We start from the raw sequence: 18,429 nt of genomic DNA, 5'->3' as shown, positions 1-18,429 counted from the left end.
TATCCACTTGAGGAAAAGCTATATTCCAGAGACGATGAAAGAGTAACAGGATGACACCTGATATGAAACAGGTCCATCTTGTTCAGATTTCACTTAATCTACTGACTATTCTATGGCTTATTTGAGGAAGTTAAGAATGGTTCTAACTCTAGAAAAGATCCTGTGTAAAACTGCCAACTAAAGGAGAGGATAGGGACCAAACACCGCTTGAGAGCCTTTTTTCTAACCCATACGAAGCAGAGCTACACTTCCTCCTACCCGCCAAAAAGCAACCGTCCATCTAACTCCAATGCAAACATTAGGACGCTGGAGGTACGTCTCAGAGTGAAAGCCCAGGTGTCTAATGAGTCCTTAAGAGAAAGCGCTTGGTAAAATATACAACCATAAGTGAAGAGAAAGGATCCGCATCTAAGGTATTTTTTATTTCAAATCTACTCGGACACATAGATCTTGACAGTAATATGGTTCCCTTTTCCACTGACATATCTACACCATTACTGCCTTCCAGACTAAAGGCAGTTACAGTAAAGTATAAAAAGGTGCACGAGTGTTGCGCCTATGAAACTATGAAACTGTGTTTAGTTAAATATAGAAATCCTGGCACAAAACACCCAGGAAATCTAGGACACTGAAAAAAATCAATCTAAGAATAATAAGAATAGAGGGAAGAGGGAGAAAAATCCCAAGTGAAAGACAGAAAATATTTTCAATAAATCCACAGAAGAAAATTTCCCTAACCTAATGGACGTGCTAACAGAGCAGCATACAGGACACCAAATAGGCTGGACCAGGAAGTCCCCTCAGAACACAATAATCAAAACCAAAAACTAAGCATATGTAAAAGAAAGAATAGTAAAGCTACAAGGAAACACAACCAAGTAACATGTAAAGGCAGATCTACTGGAATTTAACCTGACTTCTCAATGGAGACTCTAAAAGCGGAAGGGCTTGGGACAGAGGCGCTGCAGAAACTAAGAGACCACAGACTACTACACCCAGAAAAACATTCATCACAACAGATGGGGAAAATAAGACACTGGATGATAAACCAAATTTAATCAATATCTACCTATAAATTCAGAGCTACAGAAGTCACAAGAAAGAAAACCCCAACCTAAGGGGGTTAGCCACACCCAAGAAAACACAAAGATAAATAATCCCAAATGAGAAAAATCATAAACATAGTCACAGACACAGACACAGACACACAGACACACAGACACACACACACAGACACACAGACACACACACACACACACACACACACACACACACACACACGCAAGCAAGCAAAATAACAGGAGTCAACACTCACTGCACACTGAAATCTCTCAACATCAGGAGTGTCAATTCCCCATTAAAAAGACACAGACTAACAGAATAGATGCAAATACAGAATCCATCCTGCTGCAGCCAAGAAACACACCTTAACATCAAGGATACACATCGCCTCAGGGTAAAAGGATGGACAAAGACATCGCAAGCAAATGGACTTACAATGCAAGTGATATAGCATTTGAATATCTGACAAAACTGACTTCAAACCAAAATGATTCAGAAGAGACAGGGAAGGATACTACAAGCTCAAAGGGAAAACAAACAAATCCACTAAGAGGGCATTATAATTCTTAGCATCTGTATACCAAACAAAGGACACCCAAGTTTTTAAAGGAAGCACTAAGATAGCTTACATCACATACTGATCCTTACACACTGAGGGTGGAGACTTCAATACCTGACTCTAGCCAACAGACAGGCCCTCCTGACCAAAACTAAACACAGACGTGCGACGGGCTGGACCTAACCGAGGCTATAAACTCAATGGACCTAACAGATATTCAGAGCACTTCACCCACACACGAAAGAATATACCTTCTTCCCTGCACCTCACAGAACTTTCTCCAAAGCTAACTATATACTCAGACATAAAACAAGTCTCAGCAGATACTAGAGAACTGAAATAATACCCCGCTTCCCATCTGACCTCCGTGGATTACAGCTGGGTCTCAGCACCAGGAACCACAGCAAGCTTGAAAACTCAAAACTGAACAACTCACTACTGAGTGGGGAACAGGTCAAGACAGAAACTAGGAAATTAAGACTTTCTAGAACTGAATGAAATTGAATACACAACAGACCCAAACTTATGGGATACAATGAAGGCAGATCTAAAAGGCAAGTTCATAGCTCTAAATGCCAATATAAAAAACATGGAGAGAACTCATACTAGTAATTTAACAGCATACTTATAAATTCCAGAACAAAAAGGCAAAATCACACCCAAAAGGAGCAGATGGCAAAAAACAAACTCAGGACTGAAATCATTAATACAACAATACAAAAATCAATGAAACAAAAAGTATTTCTCTGAGAAAATCAGTACGATTGACAAACCCTCATCCAAATTAAGTAAAAGGCAGAGAGAGAAAAATCTAAATGAACAAAACTAGAAATTAAAGGGGACACATAAAATACAGCAAGGAAATCCAGAGAATTGTAAGGACATACTTTAAAAACCTGTGTTCCATCAGATTGGAAAATCTAAAAGAAACAGATAATTTCCTAGAAACATACCACTTACCAAAGTTAAATCAAGATCAAATAAGTCATTTGAATAGACCTGTAGCCCCTAATGAACAGAAGCAGTAATTGAAAGTATACTAACCCAAATCCCAGGGCCATGTGGTTTTAGCCCAGAATTCTACCTGACTTTCAAAGAAGACTTAATGTCAACACTCCTCAAATTATTTCAAAACACAGAAACAGAAGGGACATTGCCCAATTCATTTTATCAGGCCACAGTTGCCCCGATACTCCATCTACATAAAGACCCAACAAAGAAAGAGAATTACAGACCAATTTCCCAAGAACACATCAAAAATATCATCCACGGTGTTCAGTTAGACTTCATTCCAGATATTCAGGGATGGTATAGCATACACAAACTGATAAATATAATCTACCACATAAACAAACAAAGACAAAAAAAAATACATGATCATCTCTTTACATGCAGAAAAGGACTCTGAGAAAACCCAACACCCCTTCATGATAAATATCCTGGGGAGTCTGGAGATAAAAGAAATATAATGACAGCATTTAAAGGAAGTCCATAGACAACATCACCTTAAATGGAGAGAAGCTCAAACTAGGTCCACTAAAATCTCGAACAAAACAAAGCTGTACACTCTCTCATTTTACTAAATACAGTACTTGAAGTCTTGGTTAGAACAATCTGACAACTGAAAGAGAACAAGGGAATGCAAATTGGAAAGGAAGAAGTCAAAGTATCTTTATTTGCAGATGATATGATAGCATACATAAGTGACTCTAAAATTTCCACCAGAGCCTCTACAGCTGATACACACTTTCAGTAGAGAAGCAGGATATAACATTAACTCATAAAAACCAATAGTCTTTCTTTTTACAAACAACAAGTGGACTGAGAAAGAAATCAGGAAATCAACACCTTTCACAATAGCCTCAAATGATACCTTGTGATATCACTAACGAAGCAGTGGAAGACAGACTGAAGACTGAAAAGAAAAAATTAAAGAAGACACAAGAAGATGGACAGATCTCCATGCATATGGATTGAGAGGATTAATATAGTAAAAATGGGCATTTTACCAAAAGCGATCTACAGATTGAATGCAATCCCCATCAAAATTCCAACACAATTCTTCACAGATCTTGAAAAGAAAATTCTCAGCTTCATATGGAAAAACAAAACTGCAACAATTGCTAAAGCAATCCTAATAACAAAAGAACCCAGGGAAGTATTAATACCCCAAACTCATGTTCTACAGAGCTACAGGATATAAACATGCTGTGGCACAAAATCAGACACATTGATTAATGGAACCAATTTGAAGACACAGACATAAATCCACACACCTACAAACACCTAGTTTTTGATAAAGAAGCCAGAAATACACAATGAATCCAAATGGATTCATACTTACCACTGCACAAAACTCAAGTCCAAAAGGATCCAAGACCCCAACCTTGAACCAGTTACACTGAACCTGAGAGAACGGTGGGAAATGCCTTGAACTCAGAGGCACAGAAAAAGACTTTCTGAATAGAACACGGTTAGCATAGACACTAAGGTCAACCATTAGTAAATGGGCCCTCAAGAAACTTAGAAGCCTCTGCATGGCAAAGGACAATATCATTCAGATAAAGTAGCAGTCTACAGAATGGCAAAAGATTTAACAACTACACATCTAATAGAGGAATAGTATTCAAAATGTATAAAGAATTCCAAAATCTAGATATTAAGAAAACGAAAGATCCAATTTAAAAATGAGGTGCAGATCTAAACATGAGTATTCGAAATAGAAGGATCTCAAATGAAGCAGTTGAAGCAATATTCAGTATTCTTAGTCAGCAGGGAAAAGCCAATCAAAAACTACTTTGAGATTTTAACTTACACATCTGATAGATGGCTACAATTTTAAAAAGTGACAGCTTATGCTGTTGAGGATGTGGAGCATGGGGAACACACAGCCATTGGTGGTAGGACTGCGAACTTGGATGCCAGTGTGGTAGTTCCGCCCCAAGATACAGCTCTACCACTCTTGGGCACATACCCAATGGTCACTGTGCCCACCATACTCCACTCTTGGGCATATACCCAACGGTCACTGTGCCCACCATACTCCACTCTTGGGCATATACCCAACGGTCACTGTGCCTACCATACTCCTCAACCATGTTCACTGCTGCTCTGTTCATAATAGGCAGAAATCAAAACTACCTAGATGTCCTTCAGCAGAAGAGTGGATAAAGAGAATGTGGTACATCTGCACATTTACACAGTATTACTCAGTCATTAAAGAAAGACGGGGGTAGATGGAATGGGAGGATCAAGTGAGGGTGGGAAAAAGAAACGAGAGAGGGAATACAAAGAGAGCTGACGAAGGGCCATCTTGGAGTGGTATATACCCAGTCACAACTCACTGAACATGAGATAGGAAGGTACTCTGCACATCACCAACTCACTGAACATGAGATAGGAAGGTACTCTGCACATCACCAACTCACTGAACATGAGATAGGAAGGTACTCTGCACATCACCAACTCACTGAACATGAGATAGGAAGGTACTCTGCACATCACCAACTCACTGAACATGAGATAGGAAGGTACTCTGCACATCACCAACTCACTGAACATGAGATAGGAAGGTACTCTGCACATCACCAACTCACTGAACATGAGATAGGAAGATACTCTGCACAGTACCAACTCACTGAACATGAGATAGGAAGGTACTCTGCACATCACCAACTCACTGAACATGAGATAGGAAGGTACTCTGCACATCACCAACTCACTGAACATGAGATAGGAAGGTACTCTGCACAGTACCAACTCACTGAACATGAGATAGGAAGGTACTCTGCACATCACCAACTCACTGAACATGAGATAGGAAGGTACTCTGCACATCACCAACTCACTGAACATGAGATAGGAAGGTACTCTGCACAGTACCAACTCACTGAACATGAGATAGGAAGGTACTCTGCACATCACCAACTCACTGAACATGAGATAGGAAGGTACTCTGCACATCACCAACTCACTGAACATGAGATAGGAAGGTACTCTGCACAGTACCAACTCACTGAACATGAGATAGGAAGGTACTCTGCACAGTACCAACTCACTGAACATGAGATAGGAAGGTACTCTGCACATCACCAACTCACTGAACATGAGATAGGAAGGTACTCTGCACATCACCAACTCACTGAACATGAGATAGGAAGGTACTCTGCACATCACCAACTCACTGAACAAGAGATAGGAAGGTACTCTGCACATCACCAAAGGAAAATGAAAACACCAACCCAGTCACAACCCTCTGATCTACAATGGTAGCCTGTATGCAAGACATATTAGGACAATGGTGGCACAAAGTCTGTGGGTGTAAGCAGCCATTATCTGGTGTAATGTAAGGCCAACTGCATGGTATGGAACCCATACCTGATGCTGTTGTGGTCACCAAGAACCTGAAACTAAGAGTCCATGACCCTAGAGAAGCAATAGAATGACTTCATCTAGTGACGCGCTGCTGCACTCACACATCACTGCCTTCCTTGCTCAGCAACACTCAGAGATGCATCCTCCTGCAGCAGATGGAAACAAAAACAGAGAACCCCACTGCCAGACATTAATACGAGAGGGAGAAATCTTGAACAGTCGTCCCTAAATGACATGTCTCCATCAAATTCCTCCTCTCAGAGCTCAGGGAACTCTGCAGAAAAGGAGACGTGAAGAATATGAGAGCCAGAGGGGAGGGAGGACAGCAAGACAACGAGGCGCCCTAAACCAGCATGAGCGAAGCTCGTGTGAAGACTGAAGCGCGTGCACAGGCCTGGCTGGCACAGCTCTGCACCATGTTCTCTATGGACATGTTATGGCTTCTAGACGGGTTTTTATGGGACTCCTGAATGTGTGAGTGAGTGGGGCCATTTCTTGGGCCTTCTCTTGGGTTCTCTTCCGTCTGTTTGTTTCATCCTATTCTTATGTGTTATTTTTGTTTTCTCTTATTACATTTCATTATATCCTATCTTATTTTAGTTATTATTCCTTAGAAGCTTGTTTTCTAATGAGAGACAGAAGGGGTGCAGATCTGGATAAGAGAGGAAGTGGGGGCAGTAGAGGGAGAAGAAACTAATCCATTTATATTAAGTGGGAAAAAACCTATTGTCAATAAAAGGAAGAAAAAATTGTATTTATTTAATATTCAAAATCCACATACATAGTCATCCACACTTGCAGGCAGCCTAGGAAAGATCTAAGAACTGAAAACTCTTAAGAGCAACCTCTAGGTTTAAATTCCAGGGAGAGACAATCAAAAGGCCTCAGGCCTCTGGAAGATGTACATTCCCATTTTGCTGAACCCCAATCACTTAACCTGCAAAACAGTTTTTTCGTTTCTAATATGCTGTTTAATTTCACTGGCCTAATTGCTTAACCATAGTATATCCTAAATGAATAAAAGAATAAGAGCATAAATAAGTTTGGAAGTTTATTGATAGGATCAATCCCTTAAAGAATTTGTTATTAGAAAGAAAAAAAAAAGGAAGAAAGGTACATCAGAGAATTAGTTTTGCTGATGGAAAGAAACAAAGAAACATCAAAGAATCAGTTTTGTTGACACTACTATACTTTTTTTTTTCCTTCTGGGTCTATTCTGGTCTAAAAGAGAACTAGAAATAAATCTGTATTTAAAATATGATGTCCCAAGCAGATATATAAGATATGGCAGCAAACCAACGTGGCTGTAATACAACCTCTTTGGCTGTCAATAATCCAACTTTAGCTGCTTTTTAAAAATATCTTGGCTCAGATGAAGATCTGCCTTTAAAGCAAATTGGACTTCTTTGACACTGATAAAATGTGTTAATTCCAAAGACCTGATGACTTCACATAGAAACAGTATCTGTGCAACCAGCCCTCTTTCTAAAGATCGGCCTGTTTCCCACCAGGGCCCTAGTTCTGCTTTCCTGACAAACTTAAAAGACAGCAGAAGCCCCTATCTGGCTCCCCATACACAGGAAATGTTTTGTTCTGGGAGGCGAGAGACTGTGTTTGTGAGGTCAATTCCATAGCTTATAAAGTTTCTCCACCATAGAGAGCAAGTACTCCCCTGGCCCATTAGAAAGACTATTTCCTAGGCAATGGGTTCACATTCTAAGGCTTTGGCTTCTGAGGAAAAGATAGATGGCCATGACTGATCTAAAAGAATAAGGTGATTTGTAGCATCAGGATCCAACGTTCACATTGACAGCTACTCCGTTCTTAGGACTCTAAGGAGCCTATCAACAATGTCTGGAGAAGGAGGAAGTTCTTTATTAAGTACAAAGAGAGAACTACAGTCCATCAGCAGCTGGTAACACCTAGCTGCATCAAACAGCTCACATACTATGCTCACTGGCTCAGCATATGCCACACTGTAAATTAAAAAAAAAAAACAATCACCGTTTTCCTCCCCCTTTGAGCCTTCCACTCTGTAGCTACTGATCCTGTGTTCCTGTGCTGTGCTGTGGCCAGGGCAGCTAATGAGGCCATTGGGTTGTGAAAACCACCCTGCTTCCCTTCCACGTCCAATCAGATGCCTAGGTTTCTAAAACTCAAGGGGTGCAAGGTGAGGTCCAACCTTAACACTGCTTACCTGGTTCTTTTATCTTAAGAAAGTTCAATCTCAATCAGTAAGTGTGAGATGGGCTTTACAGACCTATACATCAGGATACTGAATATTGCCTTGGCATTATCTCATCCCAGAATGGGAGGTCTGAGCCCAAGTTCATAGTTGGAACATAAACTGTATTATATCTCCCTACCATCATGCAGAAGGAGGATGAAAAAAATCAGTCATCATAATGTTATGCTGGAGACTGAGCATTTCCTGAGAAGTTTACAGGGGAACAATATTGTTTTATGGTTCTTTGCCTGACACTTCACAATATGAATGTTCTGAGATGAAAAACAGTAATAGCTCAGTTATAATGAGGTTATATTATATTTGATGCTCCCAGGAAACAGGTGAATGTGTGGTCATGAAACTACAAAAGGTTGTCACCCTTGCTCCAAATTAGTCTCACAGTAAATGTGTGTGACAGTTGAAAAGCTCTTACCACCCCTACTTTCTTGTTGAGAAATTTTGGCAAGGCAATTGAGACTTGGAATAAACTGGAATAAACCAAAGTAGAATTTAACTCAGCAGGAGACTTGGGTAGATCAAATAAAGGATACCTAGCCACACAGGGCCGAAGAGACTCTAGAGACTACCATATCAAAGCAAGCATCCCTGATGCAAAAACAATACAAGAGAAAGGTATTTCCATTTAAAAGTAAAACCCACTGTGGCCATAGAACTATGGTGTTTTTTTATTAAGGGAAAAAAATCGCTAAGTTCTTAGGAAGAACACTAAATTGACATTAACACCAATCAAATAAAAAGATTTGTGTCTCCAATCCAAAATGTTAGAGGTCTTGAAGACACCAGAAGCCAGTAAAAAACGCATTCCCAGTGCTTATCACCCATCAGCAGAAGTGAAAATTTATCAACATCTAAACAAACATGAAAGAAAAGGAGGAACTGGGAGTCAATGAAACATAGGTGTGGTGTGAAAAGAAAGACTCCTGGTAGATAGGACTATGCATAACCAGAAAGACAAACTTATTAAGACCTTATTTTGAGAGAGAGTTCTCCACAGCAAACAGCACTTATATTACTTGGGCTTCTTGGAATGTATGTCTAGAAGCTAACACTGTGAAAGACGATCTACTAGACAATGCAGGTCCTGAGGATGTTACTAGCATGGACTTAGTGAATAATGGCAGTTGGAGGTCTCCTGGTGACAATTTTGAGAAAGCAAACACAGCTGCAGCCTAGTCAAATATAGCTGGCCAAGACAATGGCATCCATAAAGTTAATCACTCTGAAATACGCTACCCGTATGTTCAACCCCTTCTATAACACAGGAAGTCAAAACAGAGATTTGTGCACAGAACGGTGCAGCTGTTCCAGGACTGAGATCGGTATCTTGGTTCTTCTCTCTCAGAAACCAACTCTGAGACCTATGTCAGACATGGCTTTAACCCCTTCTGAGAGTCAGGAAAGGGTCACAAGCCACGTGGGCTTCAGAGAAGAGTAGAGTAAAAGATATGCACCAGGAAAAGAAAAGAAAGGCACCAAGAAAACGTAAATTAAAAAAAAAAGATGGACTTCTGTATCCCCACTGAGTCTATGCTGAAGTAAAAAGAAAGCAAAGAGCAAAATAAACAATCAGAAAAAAGTAACTATATGCCCATCTCCTACCTTTGTAAATGTTCGTTTACCCTTGTCTGCTATTTTTTTCCTAAAAACTTCAAGGACAAACCAAATGTCAGTCTGCAACCCAGTGCATGTTTTGTTGTCTAATACCCAGTACCTTACTTCAGCTCCACAAAAGACAAGAGAGCTGAGGTTCTGCACGTGTGTTTAGCTCTCTTTACACCAATGAGTTCTTAGGAGCTCATAGACTCATCAATCTCTTGTAACGGTCATTTTCGCCTAATGCACGGAGTAAGCACTGGATTCCCAGCACAACAGTCGAAATTTTAAGAACTGCATTCAGCATCAACTGCAAGCTGCGGCCTGATGTGTGTGTGTGTGTGTGTGTGTGTGTGTGTGTGTGTGTTATTGTGTGTGTGTTATTGTGTGTGTGTCTGTTGTGTGTGTGAGCGTGTGCATGCATGCACAGACACACACACACAATAACACACACACAATAATGCCAGCCACCAAAGAAGTATAACACAAGGAAGTCAGTCAGGCCAACACCGTATCTAATGACATGGAAAGAAAAGAAAGTTAGGATTTCCTGCCCAGCCCACTCACATGCAGATCTTATGTGTGGCAGCTGTAGCTGAAACCCCACTAAGGGGTAAAGAAGTCACTACATTGGTGAGGTCCCAGCTATTTAGCAACTAATATATAATGGAATTGTCAAAATGAATCCCCCCCCCCCAAAAAAAGGAATCTGTGGCCTATGCCAAAGGTGAAACAGTTCTGAGAACTTTGGACAGCAGTAATCATAATTTGTAGTGCATGGTTGGTCAATGTATGAAATATTCCTAAAAGATAAAATCCAGTTATAAAGGTAATAACCTCTAAGTTCATAAGTTTCATACCCAAAGACCATTAAATGGAAGATCTCTCAAGAAAGTGAAGTATTCTGATCAATAAAACGGAATCTTATAAATGCACATTTACATGCACAAACTCACTTTCTATCTACTGACCACTGTCAAGCAGATAAAGTCTTTGCCTCTTTTAACCCACAGGGTCAACTTAGTCTCTTTATATCAGACGACTAAGGCCTAACTTTCTTGCTACAGACAGAGATAAGAGATTCATAAACTAAGATAGTTTTCTTAGGGAGAGGGTGGAAAAGACTATTTTAAAACTTAATGAACTCAAGTAAAAGCATGAAAGTTAAGTCTTTTAGGGTAAAACATCATAGGATGTGGAACTTAGCATAGAAGATTAAAATGTATAATGACTGTACAATATATACAGTATAGTATGTAAAAAGAATGTCCAAAGTTATATCAAATAAATCAACTAAGGTTAACTGCATTCTGAATACTATGTAAAATTCATTGGGAAGGTTTTCAGTCCTAAATAACCCTAAAAATACATGTCAGGAAATGGCAGCTACTGGAGAAAGCAGACATGGTCCCCGGGATTGTGTCAGAAAGAGAGCTACCATGTCACTGAAGAGACACACTTCTGTAACTATTGGGACTTAAAAATCAAAACATTACACACATCTCAGTTAAAAGCACTGTGACTCAAAAAGGAATCTGGGTCAACTGGCCATCCAGATGGGCGGTTCCTACCCTGATGCTGACCTAAAGGAGGTACAGATTATTCTAACTAATCTGACCTTAAGGCTATATACGAATGAAAGAACAGTACAGAACCAACTAAAATGATGTGTTATAATGTGTTCTAAACATAGTCTAAGTCTGTATGTATACGTTGTTTTTAGAAAAAGCTGTGTCTATTATTCTGCTGCCCAGTCTGCTGAGACTTTCGCTAGCTGAAATGATTGAAATTAAACCTGAATCTGAGTCTGTACTCATATGCCACTTTGAAAGCCACAGGATGACGTATTTATTATCATTATATTTTAAATTGTCAGCTGGTCTGAAAATGTCACTCTCTGTATTGGAAGAACACAGAACATAATATACGATCTGCAGTTCATAAAAGAGAATGTTCATAAACCTCTGGGTTAGCACTAGAAAACGTGTAAATCTCCGACTCGCTCAAGGAAGGCATTTCAGCCACATAAGTGGAATCATATTTCTATAGAAATAGTTGAAGTAATCACTTTCTGTCATGATGGAGGACAAACGGGAAGAGCGGAGCTGTTCCAACCCTCCCTAAATGTTCTCCTCTGTCTTTTACAAGTCCTTTAGGAGGTGTGTGTGGCTCGCACTAAATGAAAAAGGCATATTCCCAGGAGGAGGAGGAGGGAGCGGCTGCTATCCCTTCACATCTGGATTCAGAGCAGGAAGATATTGGATAGCACAATTAAGCAGCGATGATGCTAACGGGGAATAATTATTTTACAATTACCTGTGAGCACCACATTTGCTGCTCTAATTAGTTTTTGTTTCCCACAAAGGTTTTTCCAGGAACGCACGCACAGCTCCATTTCTCTTAGGTTCAGCAAGCACTTTTTCTTAAGGAAAACATAAAGACACATTTTCTGCACGGCCACACAAGTAGCACAGTACTGAAGGTGGCTTCATTGTGTGACTTGATACTTCTGCCACAGTGGAAACAGGCAGGGTGGCTTGAAGATTTGGAGGTGCTAACGAACCGGAAACCATTAGTGTGTTCTAAAGCCTTCCCTTCTGTAGTTTTGTAAAACAAACATTGTGATCAGAACTACCTAGCTCTTTGTGAAGACATAATCCATACCTGGGGGAAAATGTCCCTCACCTGAAGAAAGCAAACCTTCCAATAATAAAATTCTAAGTTCAGAATAATGACTTTCTAAACTTGGGTGAAGTTCAAACTTGGAAGTAAACCACAGCAATGACTTATTAATTTAGCTCCTTAAAGCATGCTGAAAGTTTAACATTTTCTATTTAAATGCTAATAAGGGATGCTTATGCATTGTTGTTGAACACTTATGGGAGTGTGATTCTTTTTTGTTTGTTTTTTTTTTAAATCCTTACAATGACCTCAGATTCCTTTAAACACTTCCTTCGATTTCTGCACAATATTTGTATTTAATATGTGCTAGTTGTATGCACACTCATGTGTAACAGATTTAACATATCATAACATTACCTGCTTTGTGGGAACTGAATGAGTGTTAACTTAAAAGGAATAACACACACACACACACACACACACACACACACACACACACACACACACACGGCTAAAAGGGAACTAAAAGTTTGGTGATTTGTGTAAAATAAAAAGACTGCACTCTTCAAAGGCCAAATAGTGTTATTATAGCTGTTAGGGGAGGAAAACACACTCCAAGGTAGAAAACATCATCGCATGAGATCTTAATTACTAGGTGCATATCTGAAAATCCTATTGCCTTTTTATCTTGTCTTTCAAGGCTCTTGTTTTCCTAGCTCACTGCATCTCATCAACAGATGCTGTAGCAATCTCAATCCAGCACATTACAATTAAACAGCAAGACTTAACAATTAAAGTAATACCTCTGCCCAGATCAAAGATAACACTGGCATTCTTGAAAGGCTGCATGGCAAGCGCTTGTAGTCCCACAAGGCCGCTGATACTAAAGTCAGCACTGTTAGCTGAGAAGCCCACCACCACATGCTCTGAAAGTCTTCATTAAAGAGCCGTCTGCGCGCGCAGCAGCTCTTCAGTTCCACCTTAGCCTCCCTTCATGACCATGGTGGAACTGGGGGAAAATGTCCATAAGCTTGTCGTTTTCTACATAAACTTTAAAAGCCATGAAAAGGTGGGGAGGAAGTCCCATGTGCTCTTAACCTTCATCTTGCTAGTAAACATAAACAATGCATGTTCTCATTTGTTGGTTAGCTAATAAACATACGCAGTAATCTGAGTTTGAATCGGAAACGAGAGTATGTATAGCGACCCTAAATAGGTGACGCATTACTCTTTTATGATACAACTTTGGCTTTTAAGCATCCCCTGTACAACGGGAACACCACCTAACCTTTAGACCCACCATGATATTAGAGATCATATAAATCAAGTATCCTGATACACAGTAGCCATGCAATTAACTAAGCAGGCATTTTCATTTTTACAGAAACAATGGCTTTGCCTCTTGGGGCCAGTCCTATTGCCCACTAAGAGTTTCTTAACCTATAAAATGAGGTCAGGTGAGATGGTCTCAAAACCTGCTTTAGCATCAACTAACATTAACAATAGTGATCTGAGGAACACCTTTCAGTTTACTCACATACAGAAAAATAGTTTTCGCCTGTTATCAACAAGCAGATGAATTCCCCAAGTGTATTACAGTCAGGATGGCTTATTTTCTTTAAGGTGACTTGCTGAATGTGAAAAGTATATATATAAGATTTCATTTTATCAGTAACTTCTTCTTAGCCATGTAACTGCAAATCTAAAGACTGACATTAATAATTTTCAAGCCACATTTTCACCTGTAGTTTCTTATTTCTAAGCCTTTATATACTGGTCCTGTTTTAAAAAAAAAAAAAAAACCCAAAGATAAGAGACTCTAAATGTATCACTAAGGAGGTAAAACAAAGAGGAAACACTCATTCCCATTCTCAATGAAAACCAGATGCCCTGGTTTAAAACAGAATTTAAAAGATCAGTTCCTATTTTCATTACACTTTGCTATGGATAATAGTTTATAATAACACACAAAAATAAAACTCTAACAGCCCATATTATTTAAAATGCTTATTTCCCTTTACAGTTTTGTTACTGAATGTTTAGAATCCCCAAACTTGGAAGCATATGTTGTAACAATTCCGCATCACTACAGAGCCTTAAATGATCTGGGCTCTTTAAACACTGGATGGCTCCTGGGGCCACCAAGCGTAATAATTCATCTCAAAAGCTGTTTGTTCATCTGCCTGGAGGACTCAAACATATTACATCTTGCAAACTTATCTAATATATTCCTGTGGGGAAACGCCATTGAGAAAATACGCTCTGCTTTAGAAAATCAACACCAGAAAAGCCCCTATGCTTTATTTAAAGTCCTTTTATGAACAGGCCAATATCTAGCGGACAGCATTTTAGGCCACATGGCAATATACCACCCGTGACAACCAGTCCCCCAAACAATAAATCCATACAGCTATCTTCTTCGATGTCAAAAAAAATGGCTATAAAATACACCACCTAGGTGGGTTTCAAGCATTTTAAAAGTTATGATCTCATTCATACAGCTCTAGCCCCCCCCCAAAAAAACCAATCTCTAACATGACTTCTAACATGACTTAATCACACACTCTTGTGGAAAATATGTCTCGGTGTTCTCAGGTCTGTGGGGATGCACAACGGTTATCTTGGAAACAAACGAGAACGGCCTCATTTTCGAATTTGCTTTTTCTTAGTTCATTGAAGCAATAGCTGACAAGTGCTGAAAACAATCTGGGATTGACGCCAAAGGCTATCGTTTGGAAATCATGGACTTTTGGGAGGAAAGTGGAGTAGAAGTCATATTAAGATTCATATTTAATAACAAAAAAACCCATCCAAAACTCTATGACTGAGATACAAAGGCTCTTGTCAGAGCTAAGAGTCTGACACAAGCCACATTCATCTACCAAATGAAAAGGAGGAATTAAATTTTCATAATCCATAATTTAATTGACAAGAGACTACATCTTTCAGAGGCCATTAATGCTTTAAATTCATAGAGCATGCACTAGTTAGATATATTATGTCACTTATGTAGCAGGTGACCATAAATTCAAAATCATTAGTCCCACGCCCTGATTCACCCCTGACAGTCTAGCACATCACAGACTACCTATCAGACAAAACCAGAGAAAAACGGGAAGACTTGCAAAGTAACTCGTGCAGAGAGAGAGAGAGAGAGAGAGAGAGAGAGAGAGAGAGAGAGAGAGAGAGAGATTTGGATTTTTTAAGAGGACAACGGGAAAGAGATCTCTTTAAACCATCCCGAGAATATTACTAACAAAGATTAATTTTTCAGAGAAAAGTGCCAAAAGGGAATTCGATATTTTAATTTGTTATCTGATTAACTCTGAGACAGTGGACCTGACTGTGTCCACTCAAGTTAACATCGACTGAAAAGACAATACATATTTTAACAGATTCTGTCGTCCTTATCTCCCACTTGATTTTTTTTTTAATTCTAGGGCGTCAATAATTGGCCACCGTGGAGTTTTTCAAGATTCTCAACTCATAATACTTAACATACCAGAAAAAAAGAATCGAGTATTACAGGCGAAAGCCAGGGAAATGGATCATAAAGCCTGTAGTGGCCCGAATATTTGGAAGAGTAGCATAGGGTGCCAGAAAGCACATGGATGTTAAGTCTTACAGCGCAGACAGCAGGAAAAATTTGTACATCACTTAACCAGGGGCAGCACCCTCCCCCACTAAATCCGATACATTATGGAATGCCTCACTTGACGAGAGAATTATATACATCCCGTGTCTCAGGAGGACACAGTCTTCCCCATCTTGTTCTGGCAATCCTTTTTCTATCTAGGGTTTCTTTACATAACATGCCTGAAATACAAGTGGATCCCACTGAGATCTCCGAGCTAAAGAGAGAAACTTCCCTACCAAGACAGAGCAGCCAGATTTTTTTTAAAAAAGAAAGAAAGAAAAAAAAAGAAAGAAAGAAAAATTACACATAGTTTCCTCTCCTCGCGGATTCCAGCCCTCCACTTGTCCCAATAACCGCTCGATCCTAGTTTGGCGACACGTAAAACCACCAGAATCACATTAATTATTAAATCACAGACTACCTATCAGACAAAACCATCCCGATTACGTAAAAATTACCTCTAATTTCCGCACGAGAGTACACCTGGCTAGTTTTAAGGGCGTGTAATTACCCTCTCTCTCTCTCTCTCTCTCTCTCTCTCTCTCTCTCTCTCTCTCTCTTTCTCTCGCTCGTCCTCCTCTCTCCCATCTCAGAAATGAGTGCGAAAGCCAAGGCTGTTCCGCCCGGCCACCCCGCATTTCTAAAGGCACGAGCGTGCAAACAGCACGCGCCCGCCCCGCCCCGGACCCGGCGCCCCGCGCCCCGCCGGCCGGTCCGCCCGCAGGACGCCGCGCCCAGCCCGGGACCACGGGACGCCGCGCGACCCCTCACGGGTCCTCTCCCGCCAGCCCCGCGCTGGCGCGCCCAGGGAAGGCTGGCCGCTCACCGAGCTCGCCCGCTCGCCCGCTAGCCCGCTCGGCCCTGCGCCGTCCCAGCCGCGTCCTCTGAAGAGAAGACGCGGAGGGGAGGCGGCCGCTGCCTCTGTGGAGACGACGCCCCACTCTCGGCCGCGCTGCCCCTCGAGCCCTCGGCCACTCACATTCTGTCAGCAACGAGCAGGCGGCCCTCGACCATCATGTCCGGGAGGAAATCCAGCTTGAAGGCAGAAGTCATGTTCTCGGCGCACGCAGCGGCGGCGGTGGCGGAGGCGGCGGCGGCGGCGGCAGCGGCGGCGGCGGGGGGCTGTGCGCGCGTCCGAGCGGCCGCGGGCGGCGCGAGACAGGCAGGGACAGGTGCGCGCGGCCTCCCCGGGCGGCCGCCGAAGCGGGCACTTGTCACATTCTCTCCCTCGCGCGCTCCACCAATCCCCTCCGCGAGCCGGCGCCGGGGCGGCCTGGCTGCCGAGCGCCAGGTGCGGCGGGCGGGGGCGGAGCTCCCGGGGCGGCCGCTCCACGCTTAACCCCTGCGGGCCCGCCGGCCCGGCTCGCCCCGGCCTCTGCGCACGGCCCCACGAGCCCGGCGCGCCGAACTGCGACGGTCGCCCCGACCCTCTCGCCGCCCCGTTCCCACGGCCACCGGGAGAGCGAAGCCGCTGGGGACCCGCATCGCGCGCGACCTCCGTGTCTCCCCCCCGGGGTGGGGCTGGCCGTGGGGTGCTGCTCTCTATCTGCTAGAGAGGAAGTAACTGTCTTTGGGCGCAGTGGCCCGAGTGACACACGGGAGGACAACGGTGCTGCCTTCGGTGTCTACTTCAACACCGAAGAAGAAACGGGCCTTAAAATGAGAAACTGTCACAAATCCCATTGCTTCCAAAATAAATAAATAAAGAGCGGAGCGCAAAATTGTCATTTCCTATTATTTAACCCGAACAGTAAAAGCCAATCCTGTCACTTCGGGTCACAGTGAAGATTTGTGGGAAGGGGTACTGAGAGGAATTGAGAGGAAAGTGAGCAGATGCTCAACAAAAGTTTTCAAGGAAAGTAGTTGATAACGCGGCTTATTGTCCTCATGGTTTGGCTATTTGGGTGACAGCAAACTCTTCAGTGTAGTCGCAAGTATGTTTCATTTTCTGTTGTAAGTCAACATCATAAGTAAACTTTATAGTTTACTTTTTGTGGTAAAATCATTTTTTATTCTATATTCAAATGACATGTTTTGAACTCTGAGGCAATACATATCTATACACTTAATGTGTACACAGAGGCATATATACACATACTCATACTTACATAGGACGTATATACATTTTATGGTTTTCTTTGAAAATTTGTATGTCTATTCTCTTCTGTTGTTATTCTAACAGAATATTTTACTAAGGAGCTTTTTTTTTTTCTTTAACCTCACAAATGACAGCATGCCCAGATTATGGTAGCTAGATGGTTAAATAGCTAAGTAAACGATAGTTAAATTTATCAGGCGGTAAAGAAAAGATTCACATTTTCCTCACCAATCTCT

The sequence above is a fragment of the Rattus norvegicus genome, chromosome 17 (assembly GCF_021556685.1).
Source record: "Rattus norvegicus strain SHRSP/BbbUtx chromosome 17, alternate assembly SHRSP_T2T, whole genome shotgun sequence".
Lineage (NCBI taxonomy): Eukaryota > Metazoa > Chordata > Mammalia > Rodentia > Muridae > Rattus > Rattus norvegicus.
This window is presented reverse-complemented; position numbering follows the sequence as displayed.